Below are 25,158 nucleotides of genomic sequence, written 5' to 3'. Positions count from 1 at the left end.
CAATAGAGGCTTCTCTCAAGATAGCAAATAATACGGTGGGTGAACAAATTACTGTCGAGCAATTGATAGAAAAGCGCAAAGTTATGATGATATCTAAGGCAATGATTACGAAATATAGGCATCACGTCCGTGTGAAGTAGACCGACTCATGCCTACATCTACTACTATTACTCCACACATCGACCGACTCCAGCATGCATCTAGAGTATTAAGTTCATGAAGAACAGAGTAAGGCTTTAATCAAGATGACATGATGTAGAGGAATAAACTGAAGCAACATGATGTAAACCCCATCTTTTTATCCTCGATGGAAACAATACAATACAATACAATACAATACATCCCTCACTGCCCCTTCTATCACTAGGAGAGGACACCGCAAGATTGAACCCAAAGCTAAGCACTTCTCCCATTGCAAGAAAAACCAATGTAGTTGGCCAGACTACACCAATAGTTCGAAGAGAATTACAAAGATATCAAATCACGCATAAAAGAATTCAGAGAAGATTCAAATAATATTCATAGATAAGCTGATCATAAATCCACAATTCATCGCATATCGACAAACACACAACAAAAGAAGATTACATCAGATAGATCTCCAAGAATATCGAGGAGAACATGGTATTGAGAATCAAAGAGAGAGAAGAAGCCATCTAGCTACTAGCTATGGACCCATAGATCTATGGTAAACTACTCACGCTTCATCAGGAGGGCAATAGTGCTGATGTAGAAGTCCTCCGTGATCGAGTCCCCTCTGGCAGGATGGCGGAAAAGGCCCCAAGGTGGGATCTCACGGGAACATAAGGTTGTGGTGGTGGAAAAGTGTTTTCGTGAATTCTTCTGGTGGTTTGCGAATCTATGTGAATTTATAGGAGGAAGATCTAGGTCAGGGGGTCATCGAGGGGCCCAGAAGGTAGGGGGCGCGCCCTCCACCCTTGTGGCCACCTCAAGGCTCTTCTTCCTTGCACTCCAAGTCTTCTGAGTGTCTTTTGGTCCAATAAAAATCATCGCAAAGGTTTTATTCCATTTGGACTCCGTTTGGTATTCCTTTTCTATGAAGCACAAAAACAAGGAAAAAACAAAAATTGGCACTGGGCTCTAGGTTAATAAGTTAGTCCAAAAAATAATATAAAATAGCATATTAATGCATATGAAACATCCAAAACAGATAATATAATAGCATGGAACAATAAAAAATTATAGATACATTGGAGACGTATCAAGCATCCTCAAGCTTAATTCATGCTCGTCCTCGAGTAGGTAAATGATAAAAACAGAATTTTTGATGTGTAATGCTACCTAAAATATTTATCCATGTAATTTTTCTTTATTGTGGCATAAATTTTCAGATCCATAAGATTCAAAACAAAAGTTTAATATTGACATGAAAACAATAATACTTCAAGCATAGTAACAAGGCAATTATGTCTTCTCAAAATAACATGGCCAAACAAAGCTTATCCCTATAAAATCATATAGTGTGGCTATGCTCCATATTCATCACACAAAATATTCAAATCATGCACAAACCTGATGACAAGGCAAGAAATTGTTTCATACTTTTGATGTTCTCAAACTTTTTCAACTTTCACGCAATACATGAGCATGAGCCATGGACATAGCACTATAGGTGGAATAGAATGTGGTTGTGGAGAAGAAAAAAAGAAGGAGATAGTCTCCCATCAACTAGGCGTATCAATGGGGTATGGAGATGCCCACCAATAGATATCAATGTGAGTGAGTAGGGATTGCCATCCAACGGATGCACTAGAGCTATAAATTTATGAAAGCTCAAAAGAAAACTAAGTGGGTGTGAATCCAACTTGCTTGCTCATGAAGACCTATTCCATTTTGCGGAAACCCATCGTTGGAATATACCAGCCAAGTTCTATAATGAAAAATTCCCACTAGTATATGAAACTGACAACATAGGAGACTCTCTATCATGAAGATCATGGTGCTACTTTAAAGCACAAGTGTGGAAAAGGATAGTAACATTGCCCCTTCTCTCTTTTTCTCTTTTTTTGGCTTCTTTGGCCTCCCTTTTATTATTATTATTTTCCTCACATGGGACAATGCCCTCATAATGAAGATTATCACACTTTTATTTACTTACAACTCAAAAATTACAACTCGATACTTAGAATGAAATATGACTCTATAGGAATGCCTCTGGCGCTGTACCGAGATGTGCAATGACTCAAGAGTGACACGTAAGAAAGAATTATGAAAGGTGGCTTTCCCACAAATACGATGTCATGTAAAGCAATATGACAATGATGGAACGTGTCATAATAAAACAGAATGGTGGAAAGTTGCATGGCAATATATCTCGGAATGGCTGTGGAATTGCCATAATAGGTAGGTATGGTGGATGTTTTGAGGACGGCATAAGGTGGGTGTATGGTACCGGCGAAAGTTGTGCGGCACTAGAACGGCTAGCAATGGTGGAAGGATAAGAGTGCGTATAATCCATGGACTCTACATTAGTCATAAAGAGCCTACATACTTATTGCAAAAATCCATTAGTCATTGAAACAAAGTACTACGTGCATGCTCCTAGGGGGATAGATTTGTAGCAAAAGACCATCGCTCGTCCCCGACCGCCACTCATAAGGAAGACAATCAAAAAATACCTCATGCTCTAACTTCCTTACATAACGGTTCACCATATGTGAATCACAAAACTTAACACAAGTATTTCTACAATTCACAATTACTCACTAGCATGACTCTAATATCACCATCTTTATATCTCAAAACAATCATTAGGAATCAAAATTCTCATAGTATTCAATGCACTTTATATGAAAGTTTTTATTATATCCCTCTTGGATGGCTATCATATGAGGACTAAATCCATAACCAAAGCAAATTACCATGATGGTTAAAGAGACTCTCAAAATAATATAAGTGAAGCGTGGGAGTTTAATAATTTCTACAAAATAAAGCCACCGTCGTGCTCTAAAAAGATATAAGTGAAGGACTAGAGCAAAATTACCTACCTCAAAAGATATAAGTGGAGCACATAGAGTATTCTAATAAATCACAATTCATGCGTGTCCCTCTCAAAAGGTGTGTACAACAAGGATAATTGTGGAAAACTAAAAAGTAAAGACTCGTATCATACAAGACGCTCCAAGCAAAACACATATCATGTGGTGAATAAAAATATAGCCTCAAGTAAAGTTACCGATAGACGAAGACAAAAGAGGGGATGCCTTCTGGGGCATCTCCATGCTTAGGCTCTTGGTTGTCCTTCAATATTAGCTTGGGATGCCTTGCGCATCTCCAAGCTTAGGCTCTTGCCACTCATTATTCCATATTCCATCAAATCCTTACCCAAAACTTGAAAACTTAACGACACAAAACTCAACAGAAAATCTCATAAGCTCCGTTAGTATAGGAAAATAAATCACCACTTCGGGTACTGTTGTGAACTAATTCTTTATTTATATTGGTGTAATATTTACTGTATTGTAACTTTTCCATGGTTCATGCACCCCAATACTACTCATAGATTCGTCAAAATAAGCAAAAAACACATACAAAACTGAATCCGTCAAAAACAGAACAGTCTGGGTAATCTGTAACTCCCGAATACTTTTGTAACTCCGAAAATTCTGAACAATTAGGAAAACATGGCCAATTTGCATACAAATCTTTTGAAAAAAGAATCAGATCAAAATCACGTTTCTGTAAAAAATGAAAATTATTTTCCTATGCGCAAAATTTTCTCTTTTTTAGAATGATCAAAACAACTATCATCGTAAGCCATCCCAAAGGTATTAGTTGGCACAAAAACTAATTGAAACACCAAAACACAATTACTACATAGGTAATAATGTGTATTTTATTCAAGAACAGTAGGAAAAGAAAAAACTCAAAAATAAAATTGGGTTGCCTACAAACAAGCGCTATTGTTTAACGCCCTTAGCTAGGCATAAAAACACAGAGATCTAGGTATTGTCATCTTTGGTATGCAATCCGTACGTAGCTCTCATAATAGATTCATATGGAAACTTAATTTTCTTTCTAGGAAAGTGTTCCATTCCCTTCCTTAACAGAAATTAAAATCTAATGCTTCCTTCTTTCATATCAATGATTGCACCAATCGTTCTAAGGAAAGGTCTACCAAGAATAATAGGACATGTGGGATTGCAATCTATATCAAGAACAATGAAATCTATGGGCACATAATTACTATTTGCAACAATAAGAACATCATTAATCCTTCCCATATGTTTCTTAATAGTGGAATCTGCAAGAAGCAAATCTAAAGAACAATCATCAAATTCTCATAAACCTAACACATCACATAAATTTTTTGGAATTATGGAAACGCTAGCACCCAAATCACACAAAGCATGGCACTCATAATCTTTAATCTTAATCTTAATAGTATATTCCCACTCATCATAAAGTTTTCTAAGGATAGAAACTTCCAATTCAAGCTTTTCTTGAAAAGATTTCATCATAGCATCAACGATATGTTTAGTAAAAGCTTTGTTTTGATTATAAGCACGAGGGGAATTCAACATGGATTGCAACAAGGAAATACAATTTGTTGAAAAAAATTATTATAATTAAATTCCTTGAAATCCAAAATAGTGGGTTCATCGCTACATAAAGTTTTGACCTCTCCAATCCCACTTTTATCAATTTTTGCATCAAGATCTAAAAACTCCAAATCATTGGGACTCCTTTTAACTCAAGTTGACACATCTCCAGTCCCATCTTTATCAAGATTTATATTGCAAAACAAAGATTCAATAGGAGTCACATTAATCACTTTAAGATCATCATTATTTTCACAAAAACTAGAAGAACACAGTTTTACAAACCAATCTCGTTTAGCACGCATCTTAGCGGTTCTTTCTTTGCACTCATCAATGGAGATTCTCATAGCCTTTAGAGATTCATTTATATCATGCTTGGGTGGAATAGATCTAATTTTCAAAGAATCAACATCAAAATAAATCCCAACCACATTCCTAGCCAAATCATCAATCTTAAGGTATTTTTCTTCAACCAAAGCATTGCAATTCTTTCGCGAACTCATAAATTCTTTAACACTATTCTCAAAATCAGATGGCATCTTATTGTAATTTCCTTAAGAATTGTTGTAGGAATTACCATAATTATTAGAGGAATTACTAGAAAATGGCTTAAAATTAAAATTACCTCTATACGCGTTATTACAAAAATTGTTCCTACCAACAAAGTTCACATCCATATATTCACTATTATTTTCAATCAAAGTCGACAAAGGCATATCATTAGGATCAATAGAAGCACTTTTGCTAGCACATAATTTCATAAGTTCATCCATCTTTCCACTCAAAACATATATCTCTTCAATGGCATGCACTTTTTTACTAGTGGAAGATCTTTCGGTATGCCATTGAGAATAATTAACCATAATATTATCTAGGAGTTTAGTAGCTTCTCCTAGAGTAATTTCCATAGAAGTACCTCCCACGGCCGAATCTAAAAGATTTCTAGAAGCAAAATTCAATCCGGCATAATTTTTTTGTATAATCATCCACAAATTCAAACCATGAGTAGGGCAATTTCGTATCATCAATTTCATGCTCTCCTAAGATTGTGCAACATGTTCATGATCAAGTTGCTTAAAATTCGTAATATGGTTACTAAGGGAGATGATCTTAGCGGGAGGAAAATACTTGGAAATAGAAGCATCTTTAGACTTATTCCATGAATCAATACTATTTCTAGGCAAAGACGAAAACCAAGTTTTAGCACGATCTCGATGTGAGAACGGAAATAGCTTCAATTTAACCTGCATTTCAATTATGCGTGCAATGATGAATCACTCCTGCCTGCTATAGTGTACATTTAGGCATCATCATACATGGCATAACCTAATACATGTGCATTTCATTATAGAATCTGAAATATGCAATGTTTATGTTTGTTCATACATTGCACATGATGTTTAAATGACCGTTAAATCTGGTCAGTCAAGTGATGGTCTTTAAGCCTCCTTCTATGCTTCTTTTCTTAATATGTAAGATTTGCTCACACATCTGTTCAATTGCTTGTTTGTGTCAGCCAACCATACTAGGATTGATTGCTTTGATTACTTGTTATTCTTGACCTAACAGAGCTTGTCAACGATTTAAGCACTAAGGGCTGCTGTAGTGTGGGGCTTGTATAACTCATAGGTGACATAAATGTTTGTCTATACACTAAAGTAGGCTCTCCAAGAGTACGTGGAAATCCAGTTTGAAGCTATGCCTAGTTTTTACATAGTGCACACATAGTAAATACCCATTTCATTGTGTGAATGAGATGTGGCATGTTTCATTATGTGGTGTTGTTTTGTTATAATATCATCCTTTTTTGTTGTTTACAGACTGGAAAGTATGCATATTTATCTTCCAAGGAATCCAGTAACTAGTATGTGTCGCCTTGCAGAGGGGGTGCAATGAAGATAAGATTGAGGATTTCCATGTACGAGATGTTAGGAAGGATCCTTGCAAGAGAAGGAGGAGCAGCGCTGAGCCTGTTCAACCAGTTAAGGTAAGTCACACTTTATTACAATTACCAGGACATCCTATTTGTCTGACATTGTGCTTGCGTAGGGTTCTTCACCTGTAACCCAGTCATTGGGCCATTAATTAAAACCCCCTCCACTCACTACTATATGATGTTCTATCTTTTTTGTAAATCAAATGTATGTAAACACATTTTAATGTGTCTGTTCACTCATTATGGATGTAGTCTACTTTTAAATATCTAAAACATCTGATAGTAGTGAACACTGTGAAACTGCTTCCTGCCATGGTGGAGTTGTCGATGTCATAAATGTCATAACCAAACACATATTCACATCATTAGCCTCCCTATCATTACTAGGATATTGTAACTAGTCGAGATACTTAATAGGGGGGAAACAATATTATATTACTTGTTCCTTTATATAGTAAATGTAGCGAAAGCCGAAAACTGGCTGTCATGATGCGGTGAGAGCTGGTCAGCAATTCGGCAACTTACTAAATCTCTAGTGATTTCTTTTGTATTATACGAAGGACTGGCTCTTCTCAGTCATGCGCCTAAGGCATCTAAGTTCGAATAGTCGCATAGACACCAGGGGCTATCTTACAGTCCCATTGTCAAACTCCTATGGCTAAGCGAGGGTGATAAAGCCGCATAGTCTGATTACCTGGTTCGCTGCACTGACACCTCCTTCACAGACCAAGATGTTGGGTCAAGTGTGGTTATGTGCTATCCTGAACACCCCCGTAGTATCTATGTGGGGGCTGAAGCCGACCACTGGCAAACTCTCAGGGATAAAAACGGTCGCACAGGAGGAAAAACACTTTATGATAAACGGCACAAATACATTACAAAATCCTTGATTTATAATACAACGTCTGGGAAGTTTGGATACATTCAGTCGAACATGATATCCTTCGAGCATTGACCCTCTATCAAACGGGCACCCTCTAGGACGTCTTTGAAATAGTGCTCCAGCTTGCGGCGGTCCTTGCCTCCTGGAGGCCCTCGACCGCCACGACGGCGACCTTCATTTTTGCCAAGTGCATCTTGACACGGGCGAGGCCATCTGCACACCTTCTATACATGATGAGCGCTTGACCGTGACAACTCAGGGCAGAGCGTCGACGAGTCGCAGCACCAGGCCAAAATAGCTGCTTGGAATGGGTTCGGTTGGCCACAGCGGGACTATGATGTCCCTCATGGCCAATCAATCTGGACATCCTATGCAGCTCAGCCCACTGCGCCATTTGGTCATTCAATAGCGTTGGGCGCTCCTGCATCGTGAACTGTGTCCAGAATAGCTTCTCCGCTGTGTGCCCCTCCTCTGCCCGGAAGAACTATGCGTCATCGGCGACACTCTTCGGAAGATCCACAAAGGCATCTGGAGCACTCCACAGTCGAGTGAGCAAGGCATACTTCTGGGTGCCGAATTTACTCTGCAAGAGAAAGGGCTTACCAACCACTATCTGTCTGGCCTGCTTGATCTCCTCACGCGCCACTCGGGATTCGGCCCGCGCCTCCTTGGCCTCTTAAAGAGCCTTGTCAAGTTTGGTTGCCTAGGCTTTATTCTTCTCTTCTAGGGACTCGCACTTGCTGGTGGCATCCTTGAGCGCTTGCTCCTTTTCGGTCACCCGCTCCTCTTATTGGTGGTGGACGACCTGTTTGGACTTCAAGTCCTCGGCCGCTTTATCAGCGGCTGCTTTGTTCACCCTTGCCCGCTCCTTGGCCAGGGCAAGTTCACCTCTGAGGGTCTCAACCGCAGTAGTGCTTCCTACAATCATACACATAGCAGCACATGAGCTTCAGCTCAAAGTCTGCATATTAATACATGCATGATTGAGATATTTTGAAACATACCTTGCGCTTCATGAAACCTATTGTTGATGCGGACGAGATCCTCATCGGCCAGCGCCAGCTTACGCTTGAGCTCGAATTCTTCGGCGGCCTGGGCGGTTGCCGATAGCAGTGAAGCCTATTCCTCAAAATAGACAAGCACATTATCTCCTACGAATATTATCGGTCCTTTGTTCAGCTTTTTTCCAAAAGCTGAACAGAGTCTTAGGGGCTACTATCTATATACAGGCATATTTTTCATATGAAAAGCGGTCAAGAATATTACATCGCATACCTCAAAGCCTGTTAGCAGGCTAGTGAAGGCTTCGTTTAGCCTGCTCTTGGCGGACTGAACCTTTTCAACCACCACACCCAGCAGGGTGCGATGCTCCTCCATGATGGAAGCACATTGCAGTGCCTCCATCAGTATGTTCGGCGCCTCCGGATTAGTAGAAGTTGCCACTGGAGATGGCGCTCCCCCCTCCGAAGGGGGTCGCTTATTCGGTTGCAGAGCCACCTGGGTTTCCGGAATGGTGTTTGGCTGGGGGCCAGAATGGTCAAGGCCCCCACCGTCAGTCTCCACGGGGATTGCTCCCCCCGTATTCTTGATAGGAAAGGCATTACCCTCTAGCTCTGTTTTGGTGGCCTCCCGTACCGCTCCGCTGCCCGGAGAGGCCCTTCGGGACAACACTTCGATGTCATTCGTGGCGATAGGCGGGGAGGCTTGTGGAGGCGACTCGCTCTCCATCATCCCCGGATCTAAAGAATTCCCGACCGACAATTGTTGGGGGAGGTCGCGGGCTGGACTACATCATACAATGTGCTAAGACCACAATTATAAAAAACAGACTTATATAATGCATCCTCGGATACTTACGATGCAGCGAGGGGCTTCGACCTGGGGCGCCACTCGGGGATGGCTTTGGCATACGAATCTGAGCCGTCCAGGAGGGATATTTTCCCCCTCTTGGCGCCTCCGCCTCTGCGTATGCAGAGGCCGCCCTTTTTTCTTCCTCCCCTTCAGGGGAGAATTGCTTTCTGCCTCCTCCTCCTCTTCATCTTCATCTTCCTCGTGGGAGGAATGAGTTTCGGTCACTCTGGAGACTGCGTCCGAAGTACCTTTACGGAGGAGACCACCTCTGGCCTCCTTGCTCTTCTTCTTGGCCTTTTTCTCCGGCGCCTGATAGGGCGCCGGGACAAGCATCCTCATTAACAGAGGATCAGCTGGGTTTTCGGGGAGTGGAGCCGGACACCTGACCCGCTCCACCTTCTTTGTCCATCCCTGTTTACAGGATGGAATTCTCAGTGCACCCCCTTTGATTGATGAAATAAGTTATGTTCGGAAATTTAGCACTTACCGGAGAGGCCGGATGATTGCAGTCAAGGCAGATGTCCTCGGACGTCTTTGGCCACGACTTTTGAGTCTTGAAGAGCAGCTTCCAGATCACTTCGTGCGTCGTGCCGAAGAACCGCTGCAGGATCCGCGACCCTTCCGGATTGAACTCCCACATGCGGAGAGGTCGGCGTTAGCAGGGAAGAGTTCGGCATATGAGCATCACCTGGATCACGTCAGTGAGGCTAGTTTTCTTCTCTATGATACTTTTGATGCGCCTTTGGAGCATCAACACCTCGTAGGATGATCCCTAGTCTAGACTCTTGTTGGTCCATGACGCAAGCCGCAACGGGGGTCCGGATCTGAAAGTAGGAGCGGCTGCCCACTTGGTGCCGCGCGGTTCGGTGATGTAGAACCACTCCTGCTGCCATGTCTTGACGGTCTCGACAAAGGCCCCTCTAGGCCAGATAATGTTGGGGACTTTGCTCACCATGGCGCCGCCATAATCCGCGTGCTGCCCGTCGACCACCTTCGGCTTCACGTTGAAAGCCTTGAGCCACAGGCCGAAGTGTGGGGGGATGCGGAGGAATGCCTCACACACGACGATGAATGCCGAGATGTGGAGAAAGGAGTTCGGGACTAGATCGTGAAAATATAGCCCGTAATAGAATATGAGACCATGAACAAAGGGGTGGAGGGCAAACCCTAGTCCGTGGAGGAAGTGAGGGATGAACACAACCCTCTCACCGGCCTCTGGAGTGGGGATGACTTCCTCTTTGGCAGCGAGCCTGTGTTTGATTTCCGTTGTCAGGTACCTCGCCTCATGGAGCTCCTTGATGTCCTTCTCCGTCATGGGGGAGGCCACCCACTTGCCTTGAGAGCCGGATCCAGACATGGTTAGAGTGTTTGGTGGTGATGGAAAAGATTGAAGCTTGGGTGCTGGAGCTAGAGGACGAAAGGATTGAGGAAGAAGAAGGCGTGGAGTAAAAATATGGGTTATTATCCCCTTATAAAGGCAGTAAATATCAAGCGCCCCCTCACAAGCCTTAAAACTCGCGTATTCCCAAGGGGTCGTGCGAACGGCACAGTTGGATTATCCATACCGATTTGATGAGAATCCCGCAATAAGGGGACACGATCGCTGCTTTGACAAGACGTGTCAATAGAGGTTGCGCCTCGAAACACGAAGCGGGAGGCCACAAAACGGTTCGAAATAATGATAAGGCTAGATGTAACTTCTCACCAAAAAAGCTCTTGGAGTATTCGGAGGAGGAACCCGCCTTGCAATGCCGAAGACAATCTGTGCGCTGGACATATCATCATTGGAGCCTTGTTTAGGGGCTATAGAGGGAGTCCTGGATTAAGGGGTCCCCAGACATCCGGGCAATGTGACATGGGTCGGACTGATGGGTCGTGAAGATACAAGATGGAAGGCCTTCCCCCATGTCCGGATGGGACTCTCCTTTGCGTGGATGGCAAGCTTGGCGTTTGGATGTGTAGTTTCCTTTCTCTGTAACCGACTCTGTACAACCCTAGGCCCCTGCGGTGTCTATATAAACCGAAGGGTTTAGTCCGTAGAGGCTAAGACAAATCATACAGGCTAGACATCTAGGGTTTAGCCATTATGATCTGAAGGTAGATCAACTCTTGTAACCCATATACTCATCAAAGTCAATCAAGCAGGAAGTAGGGCATTATCTCCATTAAGAGGGCCCGAACCTGGGTAAACATTGTGTACCCTGCCTCCTGTTAACTTCGATCCTCAAACGCACAGTTCGGGACCCCTTACCTGAGATCTACCAGTTTTGACACTCACAACCAGCTCTGTTCCGACGAGCTCCAGTCACCCTAGCTCTAGCCACAGTCACCGTTGGATGCGCCACCCCGCCCGCTCCGCATAGATGCTTTCGGCGCTTCCAACCGCCCTCTATAGCGCAAGTCCAATGAAATTTCGACGTCACTCCGGCCGTACCATCCTAACTCCGGAGACTGCTGATGTGGCGCGGCCATCAGCAACTAATCCCCCCTAATTAGCCCTCTAACAGACACTTACAACCCCCACCATAGGTTCAAACCCGAGTGAGCGTCAGGTGTGACCGGGATTAACCCTGGGTCACTGACAAGTGGACCCCCCTGGTTAGGTTTGAATGAGATGTGGCTTGTTTCATTATGTGGTGTTGTTTTGTTATAATATCATCCTTTTGTGTTGTTCACAGACTGGAAAGTATGCATATTTATCTTCCAAGGAATCCAGTAACTAGTATGTGTCACCTTGCAGAGGGGGTGCAATGAAGATAAGATTGAGGATTTCCATGTACAAGATGTTAGGAAGGATCCTTGCAAGAGAAGGAGGAGCAGCGCTGAGCCTGTTCAACCAGTTAAGGTAAGTCACACTTTATTACAATTACCAGGACATCCTATTTGTCTGACATTGTGCTTGCGTAGGGTTCTTCACCTGTAACCCAGTCATTGGGCCATTGATTAAAACCCCCTCCACTCACTACTATATGATGTTCTATCTTTTTTGTAAATCAAATGTATGTAAACACATTTTAATGTGTCTGTTCACTCATTATGGATGTAGTCTACTTTTAAATATCTAAAACATCTGATAGTAGTGAACACTGTGAAACTGCTTCCTGCCATGGTGGAGTTGTCGATGTCATAAATGTCATAACCAAACACATATTCACATCATTAGCCTCCCTATCATTACTAGGATATTGTAACTAGTCGAGATACTTAATAGGGGGGAAACAATATTATATTACTTGTTCCTTTATATAGTAAATGTAGCTAGGCCATGGATGTTATTGAGGCGTGCATGTATGCATGCTGCCAACTCAACAATTCAATTGCTTGTTTGTTTCAGGCATAGTTAAATTGCTCTTTTCAATTGCTTTCTTTGTCCTCAGTTAATGAGATGCCCAAACAATGATGCCTGATGTTGGGTACTTGTATAACTATTAGTTGACATAATTAAAGGCCTTACCATATAATTACTCTAGCGAAGTGTGCCTGATGTTTTGAAGTCTATTAACCAACTATTACTTCATGAGGCTCACAATCTAGTTTATATTAGGCTAATGATTGCATAGTTTTGCTTGCTGTAGTACGTTTGTATGAATCCCTCTGCTATTCATTATGCTCTCTAAGACTTTAGTTGAGCTACAGAATGGCCAACTGCTTGCTTACTTATACGCAACATGCTATCTAAATTTGTAACCTGTATGTGTTTTGGATTTGGCCCCAACATTATGCTCCTCTAGTGAGCTAAGAGAGATTTCTGTATGCGGGCTGCATAGACTACCATTTTATAATTCTTTTGGGAAAACTTTGTTTTTGCCACTCTAGCTTTTGATCACTTTTCATATACCACTCTAGAATTTCACATTTCACTTTTGCCACTCTTAGTTTTTGACAATATATCACAATTGCCATTCCATGGAAAAAGCAATAATTTTAGAGTGGCAATTGTGATACATTGTCAAAATCTAAGAGTGGCAAAATTGAAATGAAAAGTTATTGCTTTTGCCACGGAATGGCATTTGTGGTGTATTGTCAAAAACTAAGAGTGGCAAAAGTGATATGTCAAATTCTAGAGTGGCATAAGCAAAATAGGCAAAGCTAGAGTGGCAAAAACAAAGTTTCCCCCCACTTTTTAAAATATCACCTTCTTATGCTTCATGACATGTAACAATATCATTAGTCCTGTTTTGCTATGTACAAAATAGTCTGTCTTGCTCACTTCACTGTTGTAACTATATTTTTGCCCTAGTCATGTGTACTTACAGAAACATTTCAGGATGAAGTGACATCAACACAAAGATCTGCGAGGAGTGCGGCATGGCCGTTACCAAATGATTATGGATTGGAATTGGAATGTGTTGATGTTCTCGAGCATCAACTAGAGGTGGAAAGACAATGTGTACATGATTCTCAACATGCAATCAACAAGTTGAGACTGGACTTGCAGGTATTAGATGCAGGAGTCAAAAAATGAAACGAGACACTGAAGTAACCATGAAGGAATTGGAGATTTTGCAGACTGAAATTTGTGCTATCTGAATTTGGCCAATCCTATTCGCTGAAGAGGTTATTGTTCAAATGGTAAGTTCTATTGATGAGTGTCCATGATGTATGAGCTTTGTTTGCCTAGTGTATGTAATTTTCTGTTTGTGTACGCTTTATTATCACTGGTGCCGAACTATAATGCCTAGTGGGTATTATCGGTTCTCATTTCTTCATTGTATAGTGTAGGATTATTCTACGTTTCTATGCCTTAGTCTCTTTATTTTATATTGTATGTTTTTTAGAGGCGATAGTATAGAGTAGGATAATTCTTTGAATATGCTATCATTGAAATGGGGGCCAACACGCCCAAACATTTCCTGGACGCCATACGAACGAACAAACATGTGTAGTCAAAGCGGGCCTTAATTGGGCTGGTCAAAATAATATTTAGTGGATCCCAAATGATGTGGCCCACCGGAACAACGGCTCTTGGCAGGCCGAAATAAATGCCAATTTTGTCTTGGCTCTTTTACTTTACGGGCTAGTAAGAGGCCGGAAGTGTTTTGGGCCAGAGGAGGCCAAATTTGCAAACTAGGCTTTTAACAGGCCGAATGTCGTGTCGGCTTGAAAATTTTCCCTACAGAACGTGGGCCCCTAATAGACCCAAAATTAGGTTGCACAGTCAAAGGCCCAACTATTGTGCAGGTCGTTAACATGCTGAAAGATAAAATGGGTTAGGAATTGGCCCATTTACCGAATGGGCTGAGGACAGGCCTAAAGTCACAACGGGCTAGAAGTTGGCCCAACTAGAGAATGGGTCGAGAAAAGGCCGAAAGACGTTTTGGGCCGTTAATAGGCTGGAACTGGCGATGGGCTGCTCATAGGCCGAAAGAAGCTTGGGCCGTAATTGGGCCCAAAGACGTAGTGGGCTGTTAACGGGCTGAAACTGACGATGGGCTGGAAATTGTCAAATATAGAATGGGCCTTTGACGGGCCGATTCTGTGTAACTCATATGGGCTATGCTTGTGAATGGACCTAACTCAAGTAGGCCGCTAATGGGCCGGCCCGCTTATTTTGACAGGCCCGGCCTTTTAACCTGAATGGGCCACTATTGGATCGAGACACGTGTCGACGTATCATAGGCGCGTCCCGTCCATTCGTTGGATGAAAACTGTCCGAACGCTGGGCCAACACGTGGATCTTCCAGTGAATGAGAATTTTACACGTGGAAATTCCCCATTGGTCCGGGTTGTTAACGGGTTATCGAATCCAAACCGGAACCCGATAGCTTAACGGCACCCGTTACAGTGGATGCCACGTGTCAGTTACCCTTGACGAAAGCACTTCTATGACATGCGATTTATTGTCATGGAAGTGGACACATCTTTGATGATAATTTTCGTAATGTCATGGAACACTTCTACGACAGCACATGTATGACTATCTTGATTCTGTCATAAAATCGTCATGGATGTACATGCATGATAGAAATCATGACCTACTGTGACAAACACGTATCATTACGGAAGTGGATTTTTGTAGTGGAGGGTCTTGTGCTGCTTTCTCCTCGTGCTCCGTTTGGTTAGCTTGAGGTTGAGGTCGTGGAATTCTAGCACGGTTCCTCATTTCTTGGCACTACTCAAGGCGTGCGGCTTCTTCTTATCGCTCTCGTAGGAGGGCCTCTTCTTGTTCACGCACACGAGGTTGAGTTCATTCATGTCTTGTGTGGATTCGTGTAGGGCACGTTGATCTTCTAGGGATTGTTCTTCACGACATTGTTTCTCTTGTTGAAGGGCGTCGCCATCTTGGTTTTCTTGGTGATGTTGGCATATTGGAGCTTGCTCTTGGACCGTAGGATCATTAGCTTTTCAACGATGTCGCTCACTTTCCCGTAGACGGTCTCGTAAACCATTGCCGTGAAATGGGTTTTTTGGAGCTTGATGATCCTCATGGTCTTGATGATGTGGTGGACGAGTCCAAGGTAGACTTGCTTCCGAAGAGGATTCCGAAGAATATCAGCTTGAGTGGCACCGTCTTGATGATGAGGAGTTGTAATTGAGTGGGTGGGCATCATGGCTTGAATATCGTCCATGAGAGTATCCATTGATGTGTCGAAGTAGTCTCTTATTCGTGCTTCAGATTACCTCAAGTCGGTGGCGAGTTGATCGATGCGGTCGCCCGATGCTTCATTCGCTTGGTGCAAAGCTCTATGCGCACCAAATAGTTGAGTCTTGATGATGTAGTTTTCGTGCTCCTCTTCTTGCTCAATAAAGAGTGTTTGGTAGAAGTGCTTGGCCTATCCATCATCTCAAGAAAATTATGTGAGTGGAAGAAAGGAATGAACTAGACCAAATGTACCTTCTTCGATGTTGAAGAAGGACCAATGCTCACTCAATAGAGTATTATGAAAATAGCAGAATTGGTACAGGATCTTTTTGATTCTCACACCTACACAAATAAAGCCTTTGGAGTAGCTTGGTGTAATGACCCGAGACCGACGCTTCGAACAACTTCCTTGTTTTTCGTTGTCGCAGTGTGTTTTATTTGTTTCTTGCATTCATCATCGCATCATCCGCATTGCATTTGCATGTTTTCATAAAACTCGTTGTCGTTCGTACTTGCTGCTTCTCCCCTTGAATTTGTTGATCGTTCCGAGACCAACTGGGTTTTTCGAGTCCATCTTGTCTGACCATTTGACCCTCTCTACACTTTTGTCAAACCTCTCGCGCGCGAGTCCGAAACTGTCCTGAACCCGACCCGCTCAGTCATCACCGTTGGATCCAAATCATCCCCAAACATCCCTAAATCATGTTCAGGTTCTTATTTGGACTCCCCTTAGCATTTATTCTCGACTATCCGATTACTACCCGAGGGATCCGATAGCCCACCTAACCTACCCCTCCAACCGGAGCCATCGGATCGCGCTCGGAGGGCTTTGAAACCCCCTCAACCTCCCAACCCCAGACCCCTACCTATAAATGGACACCCTACCCCTTCCATTTTCGAAATCCTAGCTCCCCTCCTCGTTTTCCGCAGCCACCCTTTCCATCGCCGCCACTTGGCGCCTCGTCCTCCACCTCCCAGCCGTCGCAGCCCGCGAAGCCCATCCGGGGCCCGCGTGGGCCCGTACGCCGTCGCTTTGCTTGAGTGCCCGCAGCGGTGCGCCCGCATCCATGGGAGGAGGCCGAGCTCCTCGTCACCTCGGATCCCCGCGCGCCTCCCTCTGGCGGACGACTATGCTGCCACCGGAGTTCGCCGGAGCAGCCTATCGTCAGGTTGTCTCGCTCCCTGCCATCTCCCTCCTTTCTCCTTTTCTCTGCTTCCTTTGGCCACCCCTCACCTCTCGATCTCTCTATGCTTCTCTAACAGGGAGCCCCGACCCACCATCATGGTCAACTGCTGCCGGTTCTCCGCCATCAATGCTGGAAACGGACGGATCAGGTGGATGTCGTCCGAATACATGCCTCACCGCTGACTCCCGGCCTCTGCCGACATTCCCGCGGCCGCACCGGAGTTCCCACGCAGCCGCGCCTTCTTCACCTGCGCTGCTCAATATTGAGCAGAGCGTAGCCGTGCCCGTTGACGGTGCTGGCCAGCTATGTGGGCTACCAGGCGCGCCAGGCCCAACGCACCCCACCTGCTTCCCCTTCGACCTCCATGGCCAGCTCTACCCGGCCCAAGCCAGATCCGGCCTGCCCGGCATCCTCCACCGAGCCGGCCAGCTGCACTGACCGGGTCAGGCCTAATGTGAGCATCTTCTCTTGAACGAATTGTTGGGCCAGCCACTTTCGGCCCAACTTCTATTTTTTTTCACGAACGAATTTAGCTATTATCCAGGAGTTTGGCAGATTTGCAGAAAAACCCTCCATGTTCATGCATATCATATCTCACAAACTATGCATCATATGTAAAAACTTAATATATGTAAAATGCTTATAATTTTGTCTAGTTTCATAATATGCAACTTTCATCGATGTTAAAAATGTTTAAAATGATGTTTGCATATAATTTGCATAATGACATTCTAAAATGGTTTATTTCATAACTAAATAACAATAGCTCCAAATTTAATAAACTTTATATGTAAATGGGGTGGAAAATGCATAGTTTAACATGGTTCACTTACTTATCATATTTAACAAATCTAAAAATTATGTATAGGGCAGATCAGTACCATATCCAACCGGAGCCACCAGATCGCGATCGGAGGGCTCTGAAACCCCATCAACCTCCCATCCCTAGACCCCTGCCTATAAATGGACACGCTACCCCTTCCATTTTCGAAACCCTAGCTACCCCTCCTGGTTTTCCACAGCCACCCTTTCCACCGCCACCACTTGGCGCCTCCTCCTCCACGTCCCAGCCGCCCCAGCCCGGGAAGCCCATCCGAGGCCCGCCCAGGCCCCTATGCCTTCGCTTCATTTGAGTTCCTGCAGTGGTGCGTCCGCATCCACGGGAGGAGGCCGAGCTCCTCGTCACCTTGGATCCCCTCATGCCTCCCTCTGGCCGAAGACCGTGCTGCCACCGGAGTTCGCCGGAGCAGCCTATCGGCAGGTCGTCCCGCTCCCTGCCATCTCCCTCCTTTCTCCTTTTCTCTGCTTCCTTTGGCCACCCCTCACCTCCTGATCTCTCTCTGCTTCCCTAACAGGGAGCCCCGACCCGCCGTCGTGGTCAACTACTACCGGTTCTCCGCCATCGCTACTGGAAACAGATAGATCAAGTGGATACCATCCGGATCCGTGCCTCACCGCCGACTCCCGGCCTCTGCTGATATTCCCGCGGCCGTGCCGAAGTTCCCACACTGTCACACCTTCTTCACCTGCGCTGCTCAAGATTTGTTAGATGAGAAAGTAGTAGGAATTTTAATGATATCACAGACGAGAGTAATTGTCGGCGTTCTAGGAACGGGGGTCCCCAGACTTGCCTCCCTGCAGCCCACGGCGTGGCTCCTCCAGCGGCCTGGTACGGCCCATCTTCACCAGCAAAACACCCAAGACCCTCGCAAGGGGCCAAGCCTCGTGAGGTGGACGACACAAGACCTCCTCAGGGGCAGCCTCGCTAGGCTGGCTCGCGAGGAGTGGAGAGATCAAGGCAAGGGGCACCTCGTGAGGTTCCCGTGATGTCAGCCATGACGACCAAGGCCAAGCGGGTTCCCGTTGGGCGCCATGGGGCATAGAGCACCAATTTCCTCTTTGGTGCTAAAGGAGTAGGCGCAGGTGAGGAGTCCCGAGGCATCACGCAAAGGTTTCCATATTGGTGCAACAATACCAAGAACAGCAGGACGGCGGGACGGAGGTCATCGCGGAGCCCACGAAGGTGTCACCACTAGAGCCTTTGGTAGGCGAAGACCACCTTTTGTCAGGATAGCTTGTACTAGCTCCCCCCCCTTCAAATTGGACGTTGTGGGATCCCTTCCCGCCTAATATGTTGGAAGAGGACCAGGGCCTCTATAAATAGGACTAGCCATCACCATAGGTGGAGAGAGAGAACTATTCCACCCTCATACGCACAAGCTCATCAAGCTCAAGAACACCTCTCCTAAGGAGGCTGTTCTTCCCTTGTACTGTTCACCCTCAGCCTACAAGGCAATCCACCGCACCACACTGGAGTAGGGTAGTACACCACATCGGTGGCCCGAACCAGTATTGAAAGGATCGAGAAGAGCTGTCTAGAGGGGGGTGAATAGACTCTTAACAAGAAAAAGTTATGATTTTTATTTTCTTCAAGTTAAGGTGGAATTTTAGTACAAGTTTAAACATTCACAATGCATATCAAGCAAGCATGACAAGAGTATATGAGCAGCGGAAAGTAAAGCATGCAATTTGCAAGAATGTAAAGGGATGGGATTGGAGTGTGCAAACGCAATAAGAGACACAGATGTTTTTGGCGTGGTTTCGATAGGTGGTGCTATCGTACATCCACGTTGATGGAGACTTCAACCCACGAAGGGTAATGGTTGCGCGAGTCCACGGAGGGCTCCACCCACGAAGGTTCCACGAAGAAGCAACCTTGTCTATCCCACCACGGCCATCGCCCATGAAGGACTTTCCTCACTAGGGTAGATCTTCACGAAGTAGGCGATCTCCTTGCCCATACAAACTTCTTGGTTCAACTCCACAATCTTGACGGAGGCTCCCAAGTGATACCTAACCAATCTAGGAGACACCACTCTCCAAAAGGTAATAGATGGTGTGTTGATGATGAACTCCTTGCTCTTGTTCTTCAAATAATAGTCTCCCCAACACTCAACTCTCTCCCACTGATTTGGATTGGGTTGAAAGATGATTTGAGTGGAAAGAAACTTGGAGAAGGCTAGAGATCAAGATTCATATGGTTGGAATGGAATATCTTGACCTCAACACATGAGTAGGTGGTTCTCTCTCAGAAAATGTATGATGGAAGTGTAGGCATGTTCTGATGGCTCTCTCCATGAATGAAGAGTGGGTGGAGGGGTATTTATAGCCTCCACACAAAATCTAACCGTTTCACACAAATCACCAAACTCGGTGGGACCAAATTAGAAAACTCGGTCGGGCCGATTCAGTTCATAATGTGACCATTAAGAATTTCGGTCGGAATCATATGATCAACTTGGTGGGACCGATGTGCTAGCTTAGGGTAAAACCTCATATCAGTTTGACCGATTACGCAAACCCGGTGAGACCGATTTTGGTAATAAGCAAAACAAAGAGTTGGTCAAGCAAACTCGGTGGGACCGATTGCATATCTCGGTTGGACCGAAATTATTGCAATAGGTAACAGAGAGTATTCAAGCCCATCTCGGTGAGACCGAGATCCCATCAGTGAGACCGAATTGATTAAGGTTGGTGGCTGTGGCTACGTCAAGTGAACTCGGTGGCGCCAGATGGAAAATTTCGGTGGGGCCGAGTTTGACTTTTGGTTTGGGACATATGTGGATATGAGAAAGTGGTTGAGGGCTTTTGAGAATATCACTAAGCACTTTGAGTAAGCAAGCCATTAAGCAACACCTCACCCCCTTTTAATAGTATTGGCTTTCCTATGGACTCAATGTGATCTTGAATCCCTAAAAGAAAAATGTAGAGTCTTGAGCTTTAGAGCTTGAGCCAATCTTTTGTCCTTAGCATTTTGAAGGGGTTCCACATCTTCTTGTCCACACCACTCCATCTGTTGAACTTCTCCGAAATATACTAGATAAAAACATTAGTCCAACAAGAGATATGTTGACATTAATTACCAAAACCAGCCAGGGAGCACTTGTGCTTTCAATCTCCCCCATTTTGGTAATTGATGACAACATACATCAAAGCTTTAGATAGAGATATATAGAATACTAAGTAAAGCCTTGGAAAGACATGTAACTTGCATAGGCTGCCCCTACATGTATGCAATCATGTCAATATGGAATGTAAGAGCATGTGATTTCATAATCATCACAGAGAAAGCAATGTGTTACATGTATCTTGGCTATATGCACCAGAGCAAATGATGTGAATATGGGAATTGTAACTTCATGTTCATGATTCTTCCTTGCAAGCAATATGTACATTAGCAAGAAATCTCCATGCACATGAGTGTGATGCATATACTTACCTTGTGGTCTTGAGCTATCTTAGGAAGAGATGAACCTGAGTAAACAAGGTTAGATAACACTGATACATCTACTACACAGAGCAAACAAAAGAAGCCACAAGAGTACCAAGACTGGGATGACATGTAGAGTGTGAGTACTGGGTACTCTATTGGATATAGACATGTCCCAAAAGGTAAAGAATTCAAATACTTCCTTCCCTAGTAGTCTTTTTCCCCTTGAATCTTGTATTGGATAATGGAGGAACATAGGGAAACAAAACCAGAGCAAAATAGATGATAAACATAAACAAGACATAGACATGTCTTTCCCCTCTTAAAGACATGTGACTTATCTCCTCTTGAACACCAAGCATATGGGGACTTTGATGTGATTACCTCTCTCTCCCTTTTTCTCTCTCTGTCTCTCCCCCTTTTGAAGAGAATAAGCTTTGATGTAATCTCTCTCTCCCCCTTTGACATCAATTTCCAAGAAGGGATCTTCTAGAGTGTGAGACAAAATATGTTTGATCCTTGAGTCACATAGAAAAGCAACATATAGATTGTGATGCTGGTAGAGGACAAGAATCATTGAGTGTAGCTGGAACAAAAATGCAGGAACAAGTGGCAAATTGTCTTTTCTGCAGTGAAGTCGGTGGCACCGAGTTGTGTTCTTCGGTTGCACCGAAAGGATTCGGTTGGACCGAAAGTACCAAGCCGTCATGTCCGAGTTCAAGATAGAAAAAGATCAATAATCACCTTAGCTCACTAGGAAAATAAGTTCTCACAGAGATTTGCAAGGAATTAACTTAAGGATTTGCAATGAACTGGATGCAGGGAATGCAGAACAAAAACAAAAATGGAAAAACTAGCTGAAGTTTTCTTTTTGATAAGTGAAGGGGAATAAATATGCAAGGGACAAATGCAAAGACTCAGAGAAACACTTGAGAACTTCATCTAGAATTTGGCGGCCACAAAGTCATCTATGTTAGAGTATATTGACTGAGGAGTCAAGTGAGAGCACTTGATCATAGGTCATACTCATAGTTTAAGCTCAAAATGGGGTTACCATTTTTCATTTAAGCTTTTGATGTATTCACATCTTGTTGAGCTACTTTGACCCATGACTTGGAGTAAAGCTTCTCTAAGATGGAATAGCATACCTTGGGTGGTGGTGTTGAACTTGATCATGTAGTTGAACTTGCATGGGGTGCTCAAGGTTGATGAAGCGCATCAATGGTTGGGAGCACCACTTGTAGTTTGAGTTCATCTACCTACATGGGTTAGTCTTGCAAGGAAGAGCACTTGTGTATCCAACATGACAATCATGAAATTTGATACCAAATGAAATTTGATATATAGAATTTGTGAAAGGATATGCTGAGGGGTTTCATGCTTCCTTGTCTTCAACCAGCATTGTATAGAGACTTGGTGATGCAGAGATTCCTCAAGATGTGAGTGAGTTGCAATATCATGGATTTAGATTCATTCAAGTACCTACAAGGGTTAGATAGCATGCAAGGGTACAAATATATCCAAGACATATGATCATCATAAGAGAAACATCAAGGATTAGTCAAAGGCTCATGCCTTGCATGTATCGGAATGGACTTTCTACTCCAAGTTTGAAGCATCAATGATGTTCAATTCACCTCTCAAACAGCAAAATACTTTCTCATCAAGTGGTTTGGTGAATATATCCACCAATTGCTTATCGGTACGAACATGCTTAAGATCAATGTACCCTTTGGCAACATGATCTTGAATGAAATGATGACCAACTTCAATATACTTAGTTCGAGAATGTTGCATGGGATTGTGAGCAATATTAATAGCACTTTCATTGTCACAAAGAAATGGAACACGTTTCACATAGATCCCATAATCTTTAAGAGTTTGGTTCATCCAAAGTAATTGATCACAACATGAACCGGCGGTATTGTATTCTGCTTTGGCGGTGGATAAGGATACCGAGTTTTGTTTCTTGGAGGACCAAGACATGAGAGATCTACCAAGGAGTTGACAAGTACCCGAACTGGACTTTGTACCAACCTTGTCTCCGGCATAGTCTGAATCGGAGTAGCCAACAAGATCAAAAGAAGACCTCTTAGGGTACCAAATGCCAAAATTTGGTGTATGTATTAAGTATCTCACTGTCCTTTTCGCAGCCTTAAGATGACATTCTTTGGGGCCTGTTTGATATCACGCACACATGCACACACTTTGCATGATATCGGGATGGGAGGCACATAGATATAACAATGAACCAATTATAGAGCGATAAACCTTTTGGTCAACCGGTTTGCCATCCTTGGTCAAGTCAAGATGTCCACTAGTAGGCATGGGAGTTTTCATACTGTTGCTTTCTTGCATGTTGAACTTCTTGAATAACTCCTTGGTGTATTTTGTTTGAGAAACAAAGGTGCCTTCCTTAGTTTTCTTGATTTTCAAACCAAGGAAGAACTTGAGTTCACTCATCATAGACATCTCAAACTTCTCCAACATTAGCTTTCCAAACTTTTCACTAAAATGAGGGTTAGTTGAACCAAATATGATATCATCGACATAAATTTGGCACACAAATAATTCACCATTGACCCTTTTAGTAAAAAGAGTGGAATCAATCTTCCCAATCTCAAAGCCTTTTTCAATAAGGAACTTGGTCAAGCATTTATACCACGCTCTAGGAGCTTGTTTAAGACCATAAAGAGCTTTGTGAAGTTTGTAAACATGGCTGGGTTTCTTAGGATTAACAAAGCCGGGAGGTTGTTTAACATAAACTACCTCCTCAATTTCACCATTTAGGAAAGCACTTTTAATATCCATTTGGTACAAGGTGATATCATGGTGATTAGCATAGGCAAATAAGATGCAGATGGACTTAAGTTTAGCAACGGGGGCATATGTCTCACCGTAGTCCATACCTTCGACTTGAGTGTAGCCTTGGGCGATGAGACATGCGTTGTTGTGGACGACTTGACCATCTTCGTCTTGCTTGTAGCGAAACACCCATTTGGTACCAATGATGTTGTGCTTGTTGTCGGGCTTCTCGACCAATGTCCACACTTGATTTCTCTCAAAGTTGTGTAGCTCTTCATGCATAGCATTTATCCAATCCGGATCTTCCAATGCTTCGTCAACCTTCATAGGTTCAATGCTAGAGATGAATCAATAATGTTCACAAAAATTAGCCAAACGAGTTTTGGAGCGAGTGATTCTCCCAGTTTGAATATCGTTGAAGATTTGTTCAACAGGGTGGTCTCGTGAAAATCTTGCTCAAACTCGTGGGAGCTTTTTTTCAGTCGGGGTGGAGCATCTTCTTCATCATCTCGTTCTTCGTGTTGGCCTTCTTCATTGTTGACGTTGTCGTTCTCTCGTCGTGGTGGAGAAGGAGGTTGATGAGGTTCATCTTGGTGTACTTCCTCGTTTTCTTCATCTTGGCGTGTCCCACTTATGGATGCTTCCATGTCAAATCTTGGTTCACCTTGTCGTGAGGTAGAAGCTTCTACTTGGACGGATGAGGTACTCTCCTTCACCTCCGTTGGATGAATCTTGCCAATAGACAAGTCTTGGATTGCTTATGAAGGGTCTTTGTCTCCTACATCAATTGGCAATTGCTCTACTTGCGAGCCATTAGATTCATCAAACTTCATATCTACCGTCTCTTCAACCTTTCGGGTGAAATTTTTGTAGACACGGTAAGTATGAGAGTTTGAGCCATAACCAAGTAGGAAACCCTCATGAGATTTAGGAGCAAATTTAGAACGATGATGCTTATCAAGAATGTAACACTTTGAGCCAAATACTCGAAAGTATCCAACTTGGGGTTTGTTACCGGTGAGGAGCTCGTATGCCGTCTTGCCGAGTAGCTTGTGAAGATACAAGCGATTTGTTGCATGAC

Source organism: Triticum urartu, chromosome 6A, assembly GCF_056163025.1.
Source record: "Triticum urartu cultivar PI428250 chromosome 6A, HENAU_Tu73, whole genome shotgun sequence".
Lineage (NCBI taxonomy): Eukaryota > Viridiplantae > Streptophyta > Magnoliopsida > Poales > Poaceae > Triticum > Triticum urartu.
This window is presented reverse-complemented; position numbering follows the sequence as displayed.